The following is a 16603-nucleotide window of genomic DNA, read 5'->3' as shown; positions in this document are numbered from 1 at the left end:
CCTTAAAAGTAGAACTGAGGGTTTCCTGAAGAAGAAATTCCATGGTGGACTACAGAGTTCAGTGGCTCAGTCAGATCTCACACTCAAGCCAGTTCCTTGCAAAAAACAAATAAATATGTGCGTGTATGTGTGTGTGCATAAATATATGTGTATATATGTGCATGTATGTGCATATACACATATATACATGTACATATATACATATACATGTATACATACACACATGTATATACATACCCTACTTGCTCTGTTTCTCTGATGAAACTTTGACTTATATACCTTCTTGTTCCATAGAAGAAGAAATCAAGATTATGTAAATGAACACTACTAAGGCTAAACAGTATTTGTTTCCATAGAAGGAAGTGAGAAAAGTTACCCTCCTCTCAGCTGGGAGGCTAAGGGCAGCATAACTCTTGACAGGTGGTAAGACCCCAGCCAGAAAACTTCCTCCTCTCATTAATCACATGCTCCATGCCCTTGGCAAATCCAAATTCAGTACCAGGTTCTTAAGGTCCTACTGAATTATATAGCCAATAGCACTTCCCCATTAAATCCAACATTCAGAAACAGAGGTATAAAATTGAATGCCGATGCTACCTTTAAACTTTCATTTTCATTGCATGAGGTTAGTCCCTTGAGCTCTCCCCCAAGAAATGCCTAGGCAGATGGTGGGACATCTGCAAACTGTGGGGACAAAATCTGATTAATTCCTTTTCCAAAGAGCAAATGTCAGCTAGCTCAGTTTTCTGCCTATAACCGTCCCTCACCTTTATAAATGAGGTCTATGAATCATCTTCCTTCCCAATGGCAAAGCAAGGGCAGGTGTAAGGGTGATGTCATCTCTTGCTGACCAGGTGACCAGGAAAACAAGACGAGGGGCTTCCTCCCCTCTCACCACTCCATATATGCCCCTTCTAGAACGTCACACTTGGGGGTACCTGGGTGGCTCAGTCGTTAAGGGTCCTGGGATTGAGCCCCATATCGAGCTCCCTGATCAGCGGGAAGCCTGCTTCTCCCTCTCCCACTCCCCCTGCTTGTGTTCCCTCTCTCGCTGTGTCTCTCTCTGTCAAATAAATAAATAAAATCTTTAAATAAATAAACAAATAAAACAAAAAAAATAAACAAAAACAAAAAAATCTTGGGTTAATGGATTCATTTCTCTAGTAGAGGAACACAGTGAAGAACATACAAGTAGTTTTGCCGCTCTGTGTTCATCTCCAGCACCAAGAACGGAAGCTGGACTTAGGAATGTGCCCTTCCAGCTCTCTACTCCAACTTTTCTTTATAGAGTTGACCACAGTTTCTCTTTAAATGCACCAATATTTTCATTTGTGAACTCGTTCATTCAAAAATATTTATTAAGTGCTTTGGAAGAAACTAAAATAAACTGGCCAGATCTTAGGCTCAAGGATTTGGAGAGAAGCTCAGTTACATATATTATTGTAATACAAGTTGGCACAAAATATACAGATAAAAATTCTACACCCCTGGGAGACTGCCACCAAACTAAGATCTGCTTGTTATTTATATATTTAGTTGCCACTAGAAAAGTAATTAATCAGAAGACAATTTTTATATGATCTATAGGGAAATCACCAAAGAAGAGGATGGCAACACTGCTTGAATAGTAATTTGTGTCACTTTGCATATTGTTGCTGTGGTCTCGCTGATAAGCTTGGGATAGAAAAAAAAAATAAGTATCTTTAAAAACTACACCTATAGGGCGCCTGGGTGGCTCAGTTGGTTAAGCGACTGCCTTCGGCTCAGGTCATGATCCTGGAGTCCCTAGATCGAGTCCCGCATCGGGCTCCCTGCTTGGCAGGGAGTCTGCTCCTCCCTCTGACCCTCCTCCCTCTCATGCTCTCTGTCTCTCATTCTCTCTCTCTCAAATAAATAAATAAATAAATAAATCTATCTTTAAAAAAAAAATAAAAACTACACCTATATAAAGAGACAGGGCAAACGCCCAAGTGGGTCCTGACCTGGCAAATGCTAATAAGCCTCATGTGATTCAAACTTAGTACACTGGCTCCAAATTAATATAGACTTCCACATAGTTCACAAGTGACAGGTTTTATGATAAATAGAGTACTTCAGCAAAAATGCTATTAAATATATGTGAAGCCTTGAACACAGGGCATTTATAATAGATATCCCTGATAACTGATCACCATTTAGTATTCTCTGGCCCAGGCTTATATTAAGGTTTCATGATTCTAGAAGGGGGAAAAAAATAAGCAAGATCTTAATTTCCCAAGCAGTCTGTCAAACAGCTATTTCTCACCACTCTGTAAAATCAGCCATTCATCAAAGCTGGGTTTTTTTAGGAAAGGTTAAATTAAATATATATTTGAATCTTCTGCAAGTTGAGCCATAGGTTACTAACTTCCTGACCTATTTATTTTGAAAACCCCAAGTTTCCAAAGTTACTGCAGAGCTGCATATCTTACACATGTCACCTTTTCCTATAGGCAGCTATAGAAAGTTCAGCTTTGGGGCTCAGCAGCTTTACAGGACAGGGTCAGCAAGGAGGACAGCCTCAAAGGGAACGACAAAAATATTTTTTTTTTTTTTTAAGATTTTATTTATTTGCGAGAGAGAGAATGGGAGACAGAGAGCATGAGAGGGGGAGGGTCAGAGGGAGAAGCAGACCCCCTGCCGAGCAGGGAGCCCGATGCGGGACTCAATCCCGGGACTCAAGGATCATGACCTGAGCCGAAGGCAGTCACTTAACCAATTGAGCCACCCAGGCGCCCCACGACAAAAATATTTTGATTAGAAAATGCCCAATTAAGCCTTGACTTGAAATGTGGGTCATCAGGGTAGAACAAGGGAATCCAAGAATAAAGATATGGAAACCAGAAAAGAGATAAGAGTCCAAATCAAGGGTTGATGATTTTCAAGAAGTGGGCAAACTGCACTCATTTATTAGCAGCCTATGGTTCAAAGATTTTGTTTGCCCTGATCTGCTTCAAGTGTAGATATTTTTAAATGCTAAGCAAAATATTGCATGTTCTAAAATTAGAACTGTATGACAACCACTCAGCAATGCAAGGCTCCTGGTCATGACTTGTTGGAGCACATTTTCTAACAATCAAGAAAAGCAAATAACTTCACTTAAAGGACAAAAAAAAAAAAAAAAGAAGAACGACACACTCACAAGTCTCCCCCAAAACTAATACCCTGAGGTTAAAAAACAAAGACCTCTGAAGTGGAAAACAAACAAACAAAAACAGGAACATGAGGGCACAAACACCATCTGCAAATTTATTTGAAAAAGCGAGCAACCAAGTTGCAACCTATAAACCCATCAGATTCTGCAAGGCAATAATCTTGATAAATCAAGTTTACTTTAACAAAGCCCCAGCCAATAAAACAGCTACATACTATAAACCACTTTGGTCAGTTGACTATGTTTCACTTTTACTTGCAACCTGCTAAATGACACGCACTGACACAGAACCTACCATAGGCCTACACAAGATGCACACAAGATGCAAATAATTGTTACGTGACTGATGTGCAGCCTTGACTCTCCAAGTACTGGTCTGATCAACACATTTGGAAAAGTGATCATTTTTGGAGAAGCAGCGTGCTAGGACAGTCCTGGGATGGGATGCCAGGGCACCACTGACCAGCTATACGATCCAAGAGAAAGTACTGGACCTCTGTTTGCTGGAAATGAAGATGTGATGGCTTCTGATGACCATTTAGTGAGGCCAAACTACAAGGATTCAAGGGGAGGCAGAGCCCTTTGCAGTACCCACAGACCTTTCCCAGGTTACATAATCAAACGCTAATCTGGGTGCTATCGCCAGGGATTCTGCAGATGTGTTTCAAGGCCCTTGATCAGTTGACTTTAAGCGAGGGACATCCTCCTCAGCGGGCCTGGCCTAATCTGTGAGCCCTTAAAAGGGACCAGGCTCCTCCTGGCCAACGAGACTCCAAACACCAGCTAGGTCTACAGCAGCTCTCCCTTCTCAGGATTTTCCCCGTCTGACTGCCTGTGGTTAAGAGCTTCAGCCTAAGCCCAAGGGTTCCAAACTGCCCATGATCTTCCCTTCCTGATTGCCTGTCCTATGGATACAGACTTGTTTAGCCCCCTCACAATCATGGAAGCCAATTCATCAGAATAAATCTCTTAATATGATCTCCTATAGGTTCCATTTCTCCAGTCACCCCTGACTGACAGAGGATCACCATCTGTACTTCACAGATTTGCTGTGAGAATTAAATGTGATAGTTTATAAAGTGCCTAGAGCAATTCTTCAAACTCCACGGTGAGTACAAATCACCTGGGATGCAGATTCTGAGTTAGCAGGTCTGTGGTAGGGCCCAAGAACCTGCATTTCTAACAAGCTCCCAGTTGGTGTCACCATCACTGGCCAATGGACACAGTTTGACAGAGAGAGGTCCTAGATAATAATACACACTAAATAAACACTAGTGTGCTTTCCCCGTGCTACCTCTTTGCTCCTGCAATTTCCAAGTTCTATTAGTTTGTTTTCACTTTTTAAAAATATTTTATTTATTTATTTATTTATTTTGAGAAAGAGCAAGCGCAAATCGGGGGGAAGGGGCAGAGAGAGAGAAGAGAGAATCTCAAGCAGATTCCCTGCTGAGCAAGAAGCCCGATGCTGGGCTTCATCTCACGACCCTGAGATCATGACCTGAGCTGAAACCAAGAGTCAGACACTCAAGCAGCTGAGCCACCCAAGTGCCCCTGTTTTTACTTTTTAGTTAATTAATGCATTTGAAAAATGTAATGCACTGATCACTTTCTAGACCTCTCGATGGTCTTTTTAATATAAAAAGCCACAAGGAAAGTGAAAACAGGAAAAAAAAAAAAAAAGATATCAAGTAATAATGCTCTCCCATAGCCCATGGCCCAGAACTAAAGACTACTCACAGAAGCCTGCACTGTTTTGACCCAAATGGTAGAAAACACACTTTCACAAAAAGACTAAAGAGATCATTTGACAGTAGATTAAGTAAGGTTACTATTTACAGGGTCCAAAACAGAAAGAACATGGGCAAATACAAGTCAAATACCAACAGAAAAACAATGTAGTATGTTCTCTGGGCTTGGGGAACACATTCCTGACCAGTCTTGTTGGAAGATGGACCACTCATCTGAATGTGGGACGATTTCGGGGGGAAGCCAAAACAATGCCTACACTGAGACCAACAGTTCCCACTCTCCCTCACCTTGGTGATGGTTAATATTCTATGATAACAGCTATGTTCTTGTGGTTTGAGGCTTTGCTCCCTTGGCGGAAAAATAGCCCCTGGGGGAAAACGAGAGATGTAAAGCTCAGAAACTGTGAGGTCTGTGCCCATGTCCACACCACATCATTCAATCTACTGCTCTCATCAGCCCATGAAATGGCACCTACTGATGTCAATGGCCTCCCTATGCCAAACCCAGTGACCAAGTAAGTGTATATCTGGCTTGACTCCTCCACCACTCGGGACACTACCAGCCTCTGTCCCTACCTCCGTGGCTTCTACACCACCACTCTCTCCTGGTTTCCCTCTGGTCTCCAGCTACTCTAAGTCTCCTTTCCCAGCCCCTCCTCTTCTGTGCACATCTCCCAGTGTGAGTCCCTGTTTCTCCCTTCTTCTCATTGTTGCTGGTGAGTCCCAGGTCATCTCCACACTGAGCGCCAGACCCATATGGTTCTCTGCTTTCTGGGCATTTTAATGTAGACGTCTGCAAGTATCTCAGATTCAAGGTGACCCAAATCAAATCTATTGCCGCTCTCTCTAAACCTCCTCTCCTCCTGCATTCTGTTTTGCTGCATAGCATCATCATCTGCCCAGGGGGAAAGAGTTGAGACCAGGGAGGGGGTCTACCCTTCTGATTTGCCAGGTTACCTCCTACTCATCTTTCCAGATCCAATGCTGCCCTCTCTCAGGAACTCTTCCTTAACCTGCCTCAGTCTGGGTCAAGTCCCACTCCTGTGTGCTCCCTATATCCACCTCCATGGGGCACTTACTGCAGTGTCATGATTGGAAAACAACAGCAACGACTTGGTGGCCTTGTCATTCATTCTCACAGGACCCTGATCTTTTATTTTATAGCCATTCTTAGGAATATAATTCTACAGTCATTTGTAGAATTATTAAATGTGTGTCTCCCCTACTAAGCTGGAGATTTAGTAATATTAAGAAATATCTATCTTGGGGCGCCCGGGTGCCTCAGTTGGTTAAGCGACTGCCTTCGGCTCAGGTCATGATCCTGGAGTCCCTGGATCGAGTCCTGCATCGGGCTCCCTGCTCGGCGGGGAGTCTGCTTCTCCCTCTGACCCTCCCCCGTCTCATGTGCTCTCTCTCATTCTCTCTCTCTCAAATAAATAAATAAAATCTTTAAAAAAAAAAAAAGAAATGTCTATCTTGTTCAACACACCCACCAAGACACTCAGTGCCTGAGACACTATGCTCAATTAGTTATGGAATGAATGAATGTTGACCTATGTACCTTCCTCCACTAGACTGAGAACCCCTTAGAATAGGAATGACTTTTATCTCTATATCCCTAAGTGCCCAGCACATAGTAAGCACTTGATAAATATTAGTTGGTTGAATAAGTCAATATGAATATAGTAGCATCACCAGTAGTCAAAGAGTGAGCTCGTGTATGCAAGAGTGTTTGTTAATCAAATCTTTTCAGCCACATCTATCCACAGATGGACCCGCCAATTGTGCAGCCCCCTGGCACTAGCCACCTATCTCCCTGTGCCTCCCTGGGGTAGCTATTGTTTACAGGACTGCCAGTGATGACAGTTCCATCCATTTGTCTCATAAGTGGCTGCCAGTTAGCAACCTTCAATGCCTAGAGACGTACGAAAGGTGTCTCTTAATAGCATCAGGCTTTATTCCACCTCCAGATGAAAGCAATTCCTTGAAATAAGTTATTTGGATTAAATGAAGACCTGGAATCTCTCCTTTATTTACCTTCTTTGGATTTCTGTCCACACAACACGTTCAAAGTTTATAGATATGTCATTTGAAATATAGTTTCTGGAGCAGGGCAAGAATAGCTTTTCAAAGCTCCACATTATAGACAGTTTTATGCAACTAAGATTTTTAATGAAACACTTGCCGCTCATTCAGGGAAATTCCACTTTCTTTCATCCAAAGCCTGAGGAGACTGTGAGCAATGTTTCAGCATAACACGCCTCACTACCTGCTGGCACTTGATATTAAAAAGAAGGGGCCACCACAGGTGCTTTTTCTATGGAGAGCCAGATGTCAAGAAAAGGCCCCCAAGGCTGAAAGAATGAGAAGAATGCAAATAACCCAAGGCAGCCTGAACTGATGATACACTTTCAGACAGTGCGAACAACTGTATTTTCCCACCTCCGTTCTGTGTCCTGATTCTAAGTTACATTCTCAAGAAGTTTTCCTTTGCTGTGTTCACAACTGGAAAACCAGAACAAGAATTTTAAAAAGAACAGTTCACCATTCTCTGTATTTCTATACATTTTGCAGATAAATGCTTGGCCTCACTTGGTAGATGGGAAAAGTGAGGTACAGGAAAGTGTCTTGAAGATCAAATCCTGGGCAGTTCCCAGGAAAATATGTAGTCAATGCTGTGAGCTCTACTCCCCTCAGCCATTTGTGTATCAGCAGTTATTAAGGGATGGGAACTATCTTTTAATGAGCACCTACTGTGTATCACACCCTATATAGGTACTCCATACATAGAGTATATCTTTTTAAGCCCCCAAGTAATTCCCCCCAAATTCATGTGGACCTGGAACCTCATAGTGTTACCTCATCTGGAAATAGGGTCTTGGCAGATGTAATTAGTTACATTAAGATGAGGTCATACTGAATTAGGGTGGACCCTAAATCCAATGACTGGTGTCCTTATAAGAAGAGGTGAGGACACACAGACACACAGAGAGAAGACAACCATGGGAAGATGGAGTCAGGGTTTAAAGCTATGCTACCACAAACCAAGAATGCATGGTGCCTGGAAGCTGGAAGAGGCAAGGAAGACTCCCTTGGAACTTTCAGAGGGAGCGTAGCCCTGCCAATACCTTGATTTCAGGCTTCTGGCCTCCAGAAATGTGAGCAAATACATTTTTATTGTCTTAAGCCACCCAGTTGAGGAAATGTGTGATGGCAGCCCTAGAAATGAATACAAATCCTAGGTATCAGGATTTGCCATTTTACTGATGCAGAAATGGAGGATGTTCGGTCACTTCCATACAGGAAGTAACAAGGCATGCTCGAACCAATACCCATCTACATGGGTGAAAAGGGTAAAAAGTTAGGGAGGCACCCCCAAAGGAAGAAGGTGTAAAGGATAGAGAGAATGCTGAATTCCTTAACCTCTAGTGATAATGGACCAGGAGTCAGAGGTGCCTGAACCATGATCTCAAGTACAGGCATTCCTGGAGAGCAGCTCCTGAAGCAGACAGCCCACAGTGGTGATTCAAGACCCAGAAGTTCCCAATTAACCTCACCTATGAATGGCTGTTTGTTTTTGCTTTAACTCAAAGAACAATTTTAACAATGAAACTAAACAGGTGCAGCAAGTGAATGCTAAGCATAAACCAGTATCCCCAATCACTTGGTGGCTCTTGTCTCTGGTGGCCCATGATGTGCCGTGGCCATAGTCAACTTTTAAGGTTTCACTACGAGCTACTGACAGTGTTTATTTCTTCCTTTTATAAATTTTAAAATATTTCAAATACACTGAAAAGTATGTAGAATAATATAAATACCCATGTACTACCACTTAGCTTCAACAATTTCTAACATTTAGATACATTCATTTTTTCCTTTTTTTTTAAATTTTAAACCATGTCTCCTCTTTTGATGAGTATAAAAAAGTGTCATATCACTCTTTGTCTCCCCTCTCCTTTGAAGTTCTAACCTATTCCCATTATGGAGGTGTGTAGCCCCCTGACTGACACTTGTTAGAAGGGGCATAATGAATTCTGGTTTCAGCAAAGCATGATAAAGGTCCTCCGTGATTTGATGCAGTAGACAAGATGACCAGAGGTAAGAGCAGATTGAATGACAATACCCATCAATGCGAATTAACTGAGTGGTCTCAATCTGAAGAGGGCTCTTTACTGACCTGCTGAAAGGTCCTTCCCTTTTTCCTATTGTATTTAACATTTTACCCAAAACTTGGATGAAGGCTTAAAAGTATGTGAGTTAAATTTCTACTCAACACATTTCATTCTGTCTTGTATTTGGTAAGTGTTTATATTCCTCATCCCCACTACACTGTAAACTTAGTAGGTCTACCCTCCTGGAACCTGGACCAAGTGCACTGCATATAGCTGGGCATTCAATAAATACCTGTTGAATTAAATTATATCATATGAAGACAGGCTGCAGAAACTGGGAATGCACAGCCTAGAAATGAGGTGTCAGGGAGAAATGACGGCTGTCTTCACGTATTTCAAGGATGATGAGATTTAAGCTATGTAGGTCTGGAGGGAAAAATTAAAACAACTAGTGAAAGGAATAGTGAGTTGATTTCTGCCCAGTGTAAGGAAGCTCTTACTAATAATTATGTCTGATGGCAAAGGGAATAGGCTGAGTTTCAGATCCTCCCACTAATGGTTATAGAAAACCCTTCAGGGGCGCCTGGGTGGCTCAGTTGGTTGAGCGACTGCCTTCGGCTCAGGTCATGATCCTGGAATCCCGGGATCGAGTCCCACGTCGGGCTCCCTGATCAGCAGGGAGTCTGCTTCTCTCTCTGACCCTCCCCCCTCTCATGCTCTCTATCTCATTCTCTCTCTCAAATAAATAAATAAAATCTTTAAAAAAAAAAAAAGAAAACCCTTCAGAAAGGACTCCTAATCTAACTAGAAGAAAAAATTGGATATTCTCCTCCAAGGCCAAGATTTTATGATGTTCTAGGCTTCCTAGTTTTCAGTCCTTTTCCTTAAATTACCAATTTTCATAAATGTTGATACATAAAGTAATGGTATCTCTAATATAATAGGAAGATACCTTCAAAAGCAAAAATTACTTGTTTCTGAACTAGGATGCAACCAAACTACAGTTGTTATCCTTAACTCAGTTGGAGTCAACATAAAAATCTCCCTGATGGCCAGTGCAGTGTTTGACATACAATCCACTAATATCTGAGTAGCTGAGGTCTTAATCTTAGTGATTTGTAAAATGACACCCACCAAGAGACAGTAACTTAGCATCTCTCAGGGGTATAATTCTGTCCCATGATTAAGAGCCCGGGCACAGGAGTCTTCCATTTAACCCTGTTCTCAGCCAACACAGGTGGCCTAGATGATCACATCAGCAGGCTCCTGTGTCCCCTGGCTTCCTTTAGAATTTGGCCAGAAGTAAGGCCCAGCAGAAGATTATCCAGCAGAAGGGTAGAGGGTGAGGTTATTATTTACCTGTCTTCCTCCCCGCTGTGCACCCATGTCTGGCCACATTCCTCATCTGAAGACCGCAGCTCTCAAAGGACAACACTTCACAGGCTAGCTCTGTCTCAGGTTCCAGTCACAGCTCCCTCCCCAGGCCCTTTCAGACAAAGGATTAATGTTGGCTCTTGGCTATAACTAGCCCTGGGGAACTGGGCTGGTTTCCTGACAAAATGCCCTGCTTTCACTTTTGAAAATAAACCCCTTAATTTCTCCCCAAATTACCTAATTTAGGTGCATAGTCTGTTTCCTGCTGAAACCTCGACTGACACAGCCAGACACCAGTCACACACTGAAGGGTCCCACAGCAGAGCAAGCATGGCCCCCCCTTACCAGGGAGCACAAGGGGGAGGGGCTGCCACCCCTACACTACCCAAGAGTCGGCTTGAATCCCTCCAGTCTAGCCATGGAAGGGACCACGGTGGCACCTGGCAATAGCACTGGAGATTATAGCCAATCCACGAGAAAATATGGTTTTCTTTTAAACAATGAACTGAGAGACAAACATCTTTTTTTTTTTTTAATTCAGAGGAAACAAAAAATCTTCATTCCATCTGATGAGAATTAAATAAGAAGCCATGTGACTTCAAAAGTAAGATGGCATTCTTTTCTGAATGATATCAGACATGCCTCCATCTTTTTAAGCTTTGAGTTTGGGCCACTTAAGGCTTACACTGGGGACCTGCCTTCCTAGTCTGATATGTCCAATTTCCAATCTGCCATTTCTTCTTAGTCCCTATTTGGCCTAAAATTCCTTTGTGATGGGCATCTAAGATTGTGAGGCCTCTAGAAAGCCAATATTACAATATTAAAATGCTAAAAGAAGCCAAAGACAGAAATGCTTTAGCATTACAATGCTAAAAGAAACCAAACAAAGAAAATGGTGTGTGTTTGGGGAGAGGATGCAGTGGAGAGCAAATTCCTCTCTCTCCCTCTCTCTCATTAGCTCTCTGTTGCAATAGCTGAGCAGGTTAAGAGTGCAGACAGCCTCAAGCTCAAATCCTAGTTCTAGCACTTACTAGCCAGCCAATAACCTTGGTGACACTACTTAGCCACTCCAGCCTCAGTTTTTCTGTTTGTAAAACAGAGATGATGATTCCTACACCTTGAGAGGTTGTTGTGAAGATTAAATAAGATAGAATGTTTAGCAGAGGACCTGGCATACAGTTAGTGTTTAATGAAGGTTAAGTATTAACATAGACATATAGGCTTAGTTTTCCCCTTGAGGGTTCTAAGAGGTTGAATTTGTGGAAACGTATCTGAATAGTGAATTTGTCCACATGAGGGATGTCAGAAGAGAGAGGACAAAATGATGTCTTACCAAGGAAGGCAAAAAGGGAAAAGCAAGAATCCAGGGGCTGAACAATGTACAGGGAAGTGCTCACCACCAAGGGTACAAACACTAGAGACAGAATGTATATAGAACACCTCATCCAGTGGCAGGCACACAGTAGGAGCTTACGTAACGGGAGCCAGGAATACTAACACTGTCCAATGGGAGATCCTGCATTTCTCCACAAAAATAGTCCCTAGGCAACAGGATAAGAGGCCAGGAGCCTGCTGAAGCGTCAGGCTGGGACCAGTGGAGAGAAGCTGCCTGCATTTGCAGGAAGTAGCAAAGGCTGATTTCACCCTACTTCATCTTTCTGCATAGAACCAAGCCCACTGAGATCCAATAATGAAAATCTTCAGAACACATTACTGAATACAGTAATGCCTTTCTGCTTCAATAATACTGCAGCCTGTGCATAAATGTAATGCATTATTCGTATGCAGCCAGGAGAAAATTCAGTGATTTACATTTAGGGTTAATGTTCTTGTTCTCCAAATGAAAACATCCATTCCGACAACAATGCCTACATAGGTATTCCCACTTCAAGCAAACGGCTCAAGACTGTGCTCCCTTGCCTGAGACTTCTGACCTAATTCAGCTTTCCAACTTACCGGATTTAAGAGAGCCTGGTTAAAGATTTACAATCCTGTCATTTTATCCCCAAGACAAATTATATTCCAGGCTACTTTAATGCCTGAAGACGGCCAGTCCTAGTCAGCCAAATACTTGGCTTATCTTAATTGTGAGACAACTGGTATGCTCAGCATTTTTGAGACAGCTGAGTGAATACACCCCCTCTATCTTTTCCCTCCTTTCTGTATTAGTTACATTCAAGACAGATAACCACTCCTGGTTACAGGATAACAAAGGCCCTTGTGGGGTGGAGTGGGCATGGGGCCTATGCTTACTGCCCTCATTGGCAGGAAGCATTACTATCCATCAGACTGTCTTCTCATTATCTTCTCTTCAGACACATAATCCTCTTGTATATTCAAATGGTAGTCAAATCTGTGTAAGCAGGTCTCACAATCATACCAAATATGGAAAAGATGCATTGAGATAAGTATGTTTGCCAGGCCCTAAATTAACAATAAGGTATTTTATGTGACCTAAGTGGACCATGATTTCTTGTAGTGGAGAACATGAGCCAACACATTTCCAAGTGGAAGCAGTGAACGCAGCAAAATTCAATATACAGAGAGCTCCTGGGACACACGAAGCTCATTCAGAGAAGCTAAGTATCAGAGATTGGTCCTAAAAATAAAAGAAGCTGCTATTCTGATTTCATAGATGCAGTTGCATATTCCACTGGAACATGGGAGACACAGCAGACACTGAGGGACATGGTAATCAAGAGTTAGTCACGTAGCACCCAGTTACACCATCTGTACAATGAAGCTGAATGTACATAGTAACCAATGATAATCAGTAGTAAGAATTATTAAGCACATTGACTGTAACAGTAATGAAAATAAAAATGTTTTTATTACTTCAACCAGCCTGTCATTTTTATCCATGGTGGCTCTCCAAAGCAATGTTTTAAGTAAGGACCACTTTTTCCATAGCTTCCCAATAAGAAATGAAAATGGTCTTTAAAAAATCTAATAGTAGCCCCCCCTAGGATTTGTTGGTTCTCATCACTAATGAGTAAACACAGGCTCAACTTTCTGCACTTTATATAAAGAAGCAGACTGAATAAGAATGAGTAGTAATGAAGTATGCAACTACAGTAAAAATAGCCTACAAAATGTATAACTGCAAGAGCTATATTACTTTTCAGTTTCCATTCTAAGATGCCACCTGTGTTCAGAAGACACCATAGCTCTTCAGGATGGAAATGTAGGAGCTTTCCAGTGATTATAAAGGATGGCAGATGTGAAAGCAAGGAGACTAAAAGAGAGGAAGGAGTCCCAGGAATAAAGAGAGTCTGGACCTCACTTCCCTACAGTCCCTCTGTGAGGTGACAGGACTCCTCTAGAGAGAAATGGCTTCAGGTTCATGGTGCCCTAGGCAGAGGTGACCATAGACAGTCCCAGCACAGATGCCCATGCTTCAAGGGTAGAGCAGAAACAGCAGAAAACTCCTCAACCCAACAAGTTTTTTGGGGGGGGCCCAACAAGGGGGGGTAGAGTTATCTCCTGGAAACTGTTTTGGACTCAAGACAGAGATGGATAATCTCCTTGAAGACTTAGAACTAGCAGTGTACCAGACCTCATATTGTGACAAAACCCCAGGACAACAAAGGGACACATCAGAAGGACTTAAGGGTAATGTTTTTCTACCCACTGGACAGCACAGAGACTCATCAGAAGCACAGTGGCAGACGGGAGGTTGTTTCACAGCTGTATGCTTATTTTTTTATCTAGCCAGAAGGTGACATCAATATTCTAGGCAAAAAGGCCTAGCCATGTTGAACAAGGTGGTGGCTCTGGGCATGTAAACAGTGGTAAGAGAAACTACAAAGGGAGTCCCTGTGGAATCTGGAAAAGCACTGAATGTGGCAAAACACAGGAGGGGCAAGAATAACTTCAACTCCAAAATATTTTGTTGATTGAAAAAGAGCAAGGTGCAGAATTCTAAGCATGGTACATTTACATAAAAGAAAATCGTTAAAACATCATATATATTTTGCATGGGTTGTACAGGCACATACAGAACACATAAAAAGAGGGACAATTGGGTGGTCAGTCGGTTGAGTGTCCAACTCTTGATTTCAGCTCAGGTGGTGATCTCAGGGTTGTGAGATCGAGCCCTGCATCGGGCTCTGCACTGGGCATGGTGCCTGCTTAAGATTCACTCTCTCCCTTGTTCTCTGACCCCCCCCCTCCCTTTCTAAAACAACAACAACAACAAAACAAAACAAAACAAACCCATAAAGAGGCAGCAGAGAATAGTGATTAAGTGGAGCCAGAGTGGCTGGGTTCAAACCCCAGTTTTGGCAATTACCAGCTCTGTGGCCTTGGGCAAATGACTTAATTTCCCTGGGAGGGGTGAGGCAGGAGAGCGTATAGAAAGCAGAGATACAAAATTGCACTAGTGTAGGGATTTCCTTTTTATTAATAAAATATAGTTTATCAACAGTGAATTTCCAGCTGAGGTTCAATTTCATGATTTTCAAGGTGCCACATCAGAGCAGAAAGAGGGCCACACAGGTTCAAGCTGATGGTAGGCAAGTAAAGGCCCACAGGAAGTCTCTCGATCATTAAAGTGGCAACTGGTTCACTTTGAACTTGAATGTGACTAAGGCTCATAGACAGGATAGTCAAGGCAGATGTTAAAAATAAAAAGGAGAGTGGACTGGGGTAATGGAAGCCAAAAGGAGGACAAAATGGCAGTTCATGAGGGAGGGAGGGAGGTGACCTGGGAGAAAAATTCAAAAGCAGAGTGATTTCAACTGATGATGCAGTGTGGCCCCGGGGGGAGGGCCACGGTGGGGTGAAAAGTCACTGAGATGTGTATATAAAAAAGGTTAGGACGGTGTCAGAGTCGATCACTATGACTGTTCTTATCTCTCCGAACCTCAGTCATCTCTATTACAAAAGACAGGAACAAAAGAGAAAGAAGGCTGAAAGCAAGCCGACCTTATAACATTTCCCAAAGGTTTAATCTTTGGTGAAATCCCCAGAGTGACATTTTTCTTTCCTTTTCTGGTTTGTTTATTCAACAAATAATTACTGCGCAAAGGAGTGTACTATCTGTAGGGAATGCAGATCAAATCTATGGCTCTGGCACTTAAGCGGTTTACAACCTATCAGAGAGTATAAGAAATAATTAGCAATTTAACAAGAGCTAATTAACAAGATAACAGGTGATGTTACAAGGCAATATGAAATGAAGTGACAAATAAATGATATGTGCTTACAGAGGAGAAATATCACACCATTGGTTGTTGGCTATCCTTCCACCTAGTCATTTAACAAAAATTTATTGAGCAGTAACTATATGCCAGGCACTGGGCTAGCTATCGAACAGTGAAGAGACACAGACCCAGCCCTCAGCCAAGGGGGAAGAGGACAGTAAGCAAATATACAAAGAAATGGAGAAATACACATTGTGACTAAGTGCTACAAAGGAAAAGAACAGGATGCTTTAAAAACAGAATAACAGAACACAATTGGGGGATCTTGGCAGCTCAAGATGGCATTACAAAACATCTTAAGAAAGCACGTGGCAGCATTTTGTTGTATTCTATCAATCACATAGTACATGCAAGACTTTACGAACTCTATATATTAGCTCTAATCCTCAAAATGAGTCTTGTTTAAATTAACATTACCATTTCATTAGCATTTTATGAACAAGTAAACTGAAGCTTAGAGAAGTTAAGTAACTTTCCCAAGGTCACAGCTAGCGAATGGTAGTGCCATTCACAGAGATCTGTGCAACATCTTAATCTCGTGCTGTTTCCACGATGCCATGCTGACTCTCAGCTCAGATGGTGTCTGAAGCTCCTCTCTTTCCTTTGTGAAAATAAGTCTCTGAAGAAAAACTTTTTAATATTAATACAGTAATTACTCTTGCATTGAAAAATAGTGCTTCTACACAGCAATAGGCATGATCTTTTCATAAAAGAACTTTCCTTGCACCTCTGTTGATATTTTGCCAGCATCTCATCCAAGTTGAGAACTTGATAACAGCTAATAATAATGATGATGAAATGTAATAACCAGAATTAAATGGGTACTTACTATATGCTAGACATTGTACTTGGTGATGTCCAGGCATAGCCTTTTATAATTCTTTTAACAATTCCGTGAGGCAAACATTAACTGTCTCCATTTGAGAGACTAAGCAACCTGGCCAAGGTGACACTAGATAAGTGGCAGAGGAGAGATTCAAACTCCAATATGGG

At 42.1% G+C, this 16603-nt stretch overlaps 1 protein-coding gene across 5 annotated transcripts in view; it reads right to left on the bottom strand.

The window, feature by feature from the left end:
- The window catches only part of FRAS1 (Fraser extracellular matrix complex subunit 1), a 420408-nt gene that overhangs the window by 311446 nt on the left and 92359 nt on the right, over positions 1-16603 (bottom strand). The gene's annotated exons all lie outside the window — the stretch shown is intronic.

The sequence above is a fragment of the Mirounga angustirostris genome, unplaced genomic scaffold (assembly GCF_029215605.1).
Source record: "Mirounga angustirostris isolate CCGP_5_RB_7025 unplaced genomic scaffold, mMirAng1.0.hap1 SCAF_2, whole genome shotgun sequence".
Taxonomy (NCBI): domain Eukaryota; kingdom Metazoa; phylum Chordata; class Mammalia; order Carnivora; family Phocidae; genus Mirounga; species Mirounga angustirostris.
The sequence above is the reverse complement of the archived record's forward strand: the minus strand, read 5'-3'. Positions and strand labels throughout refer to the sequence as shown.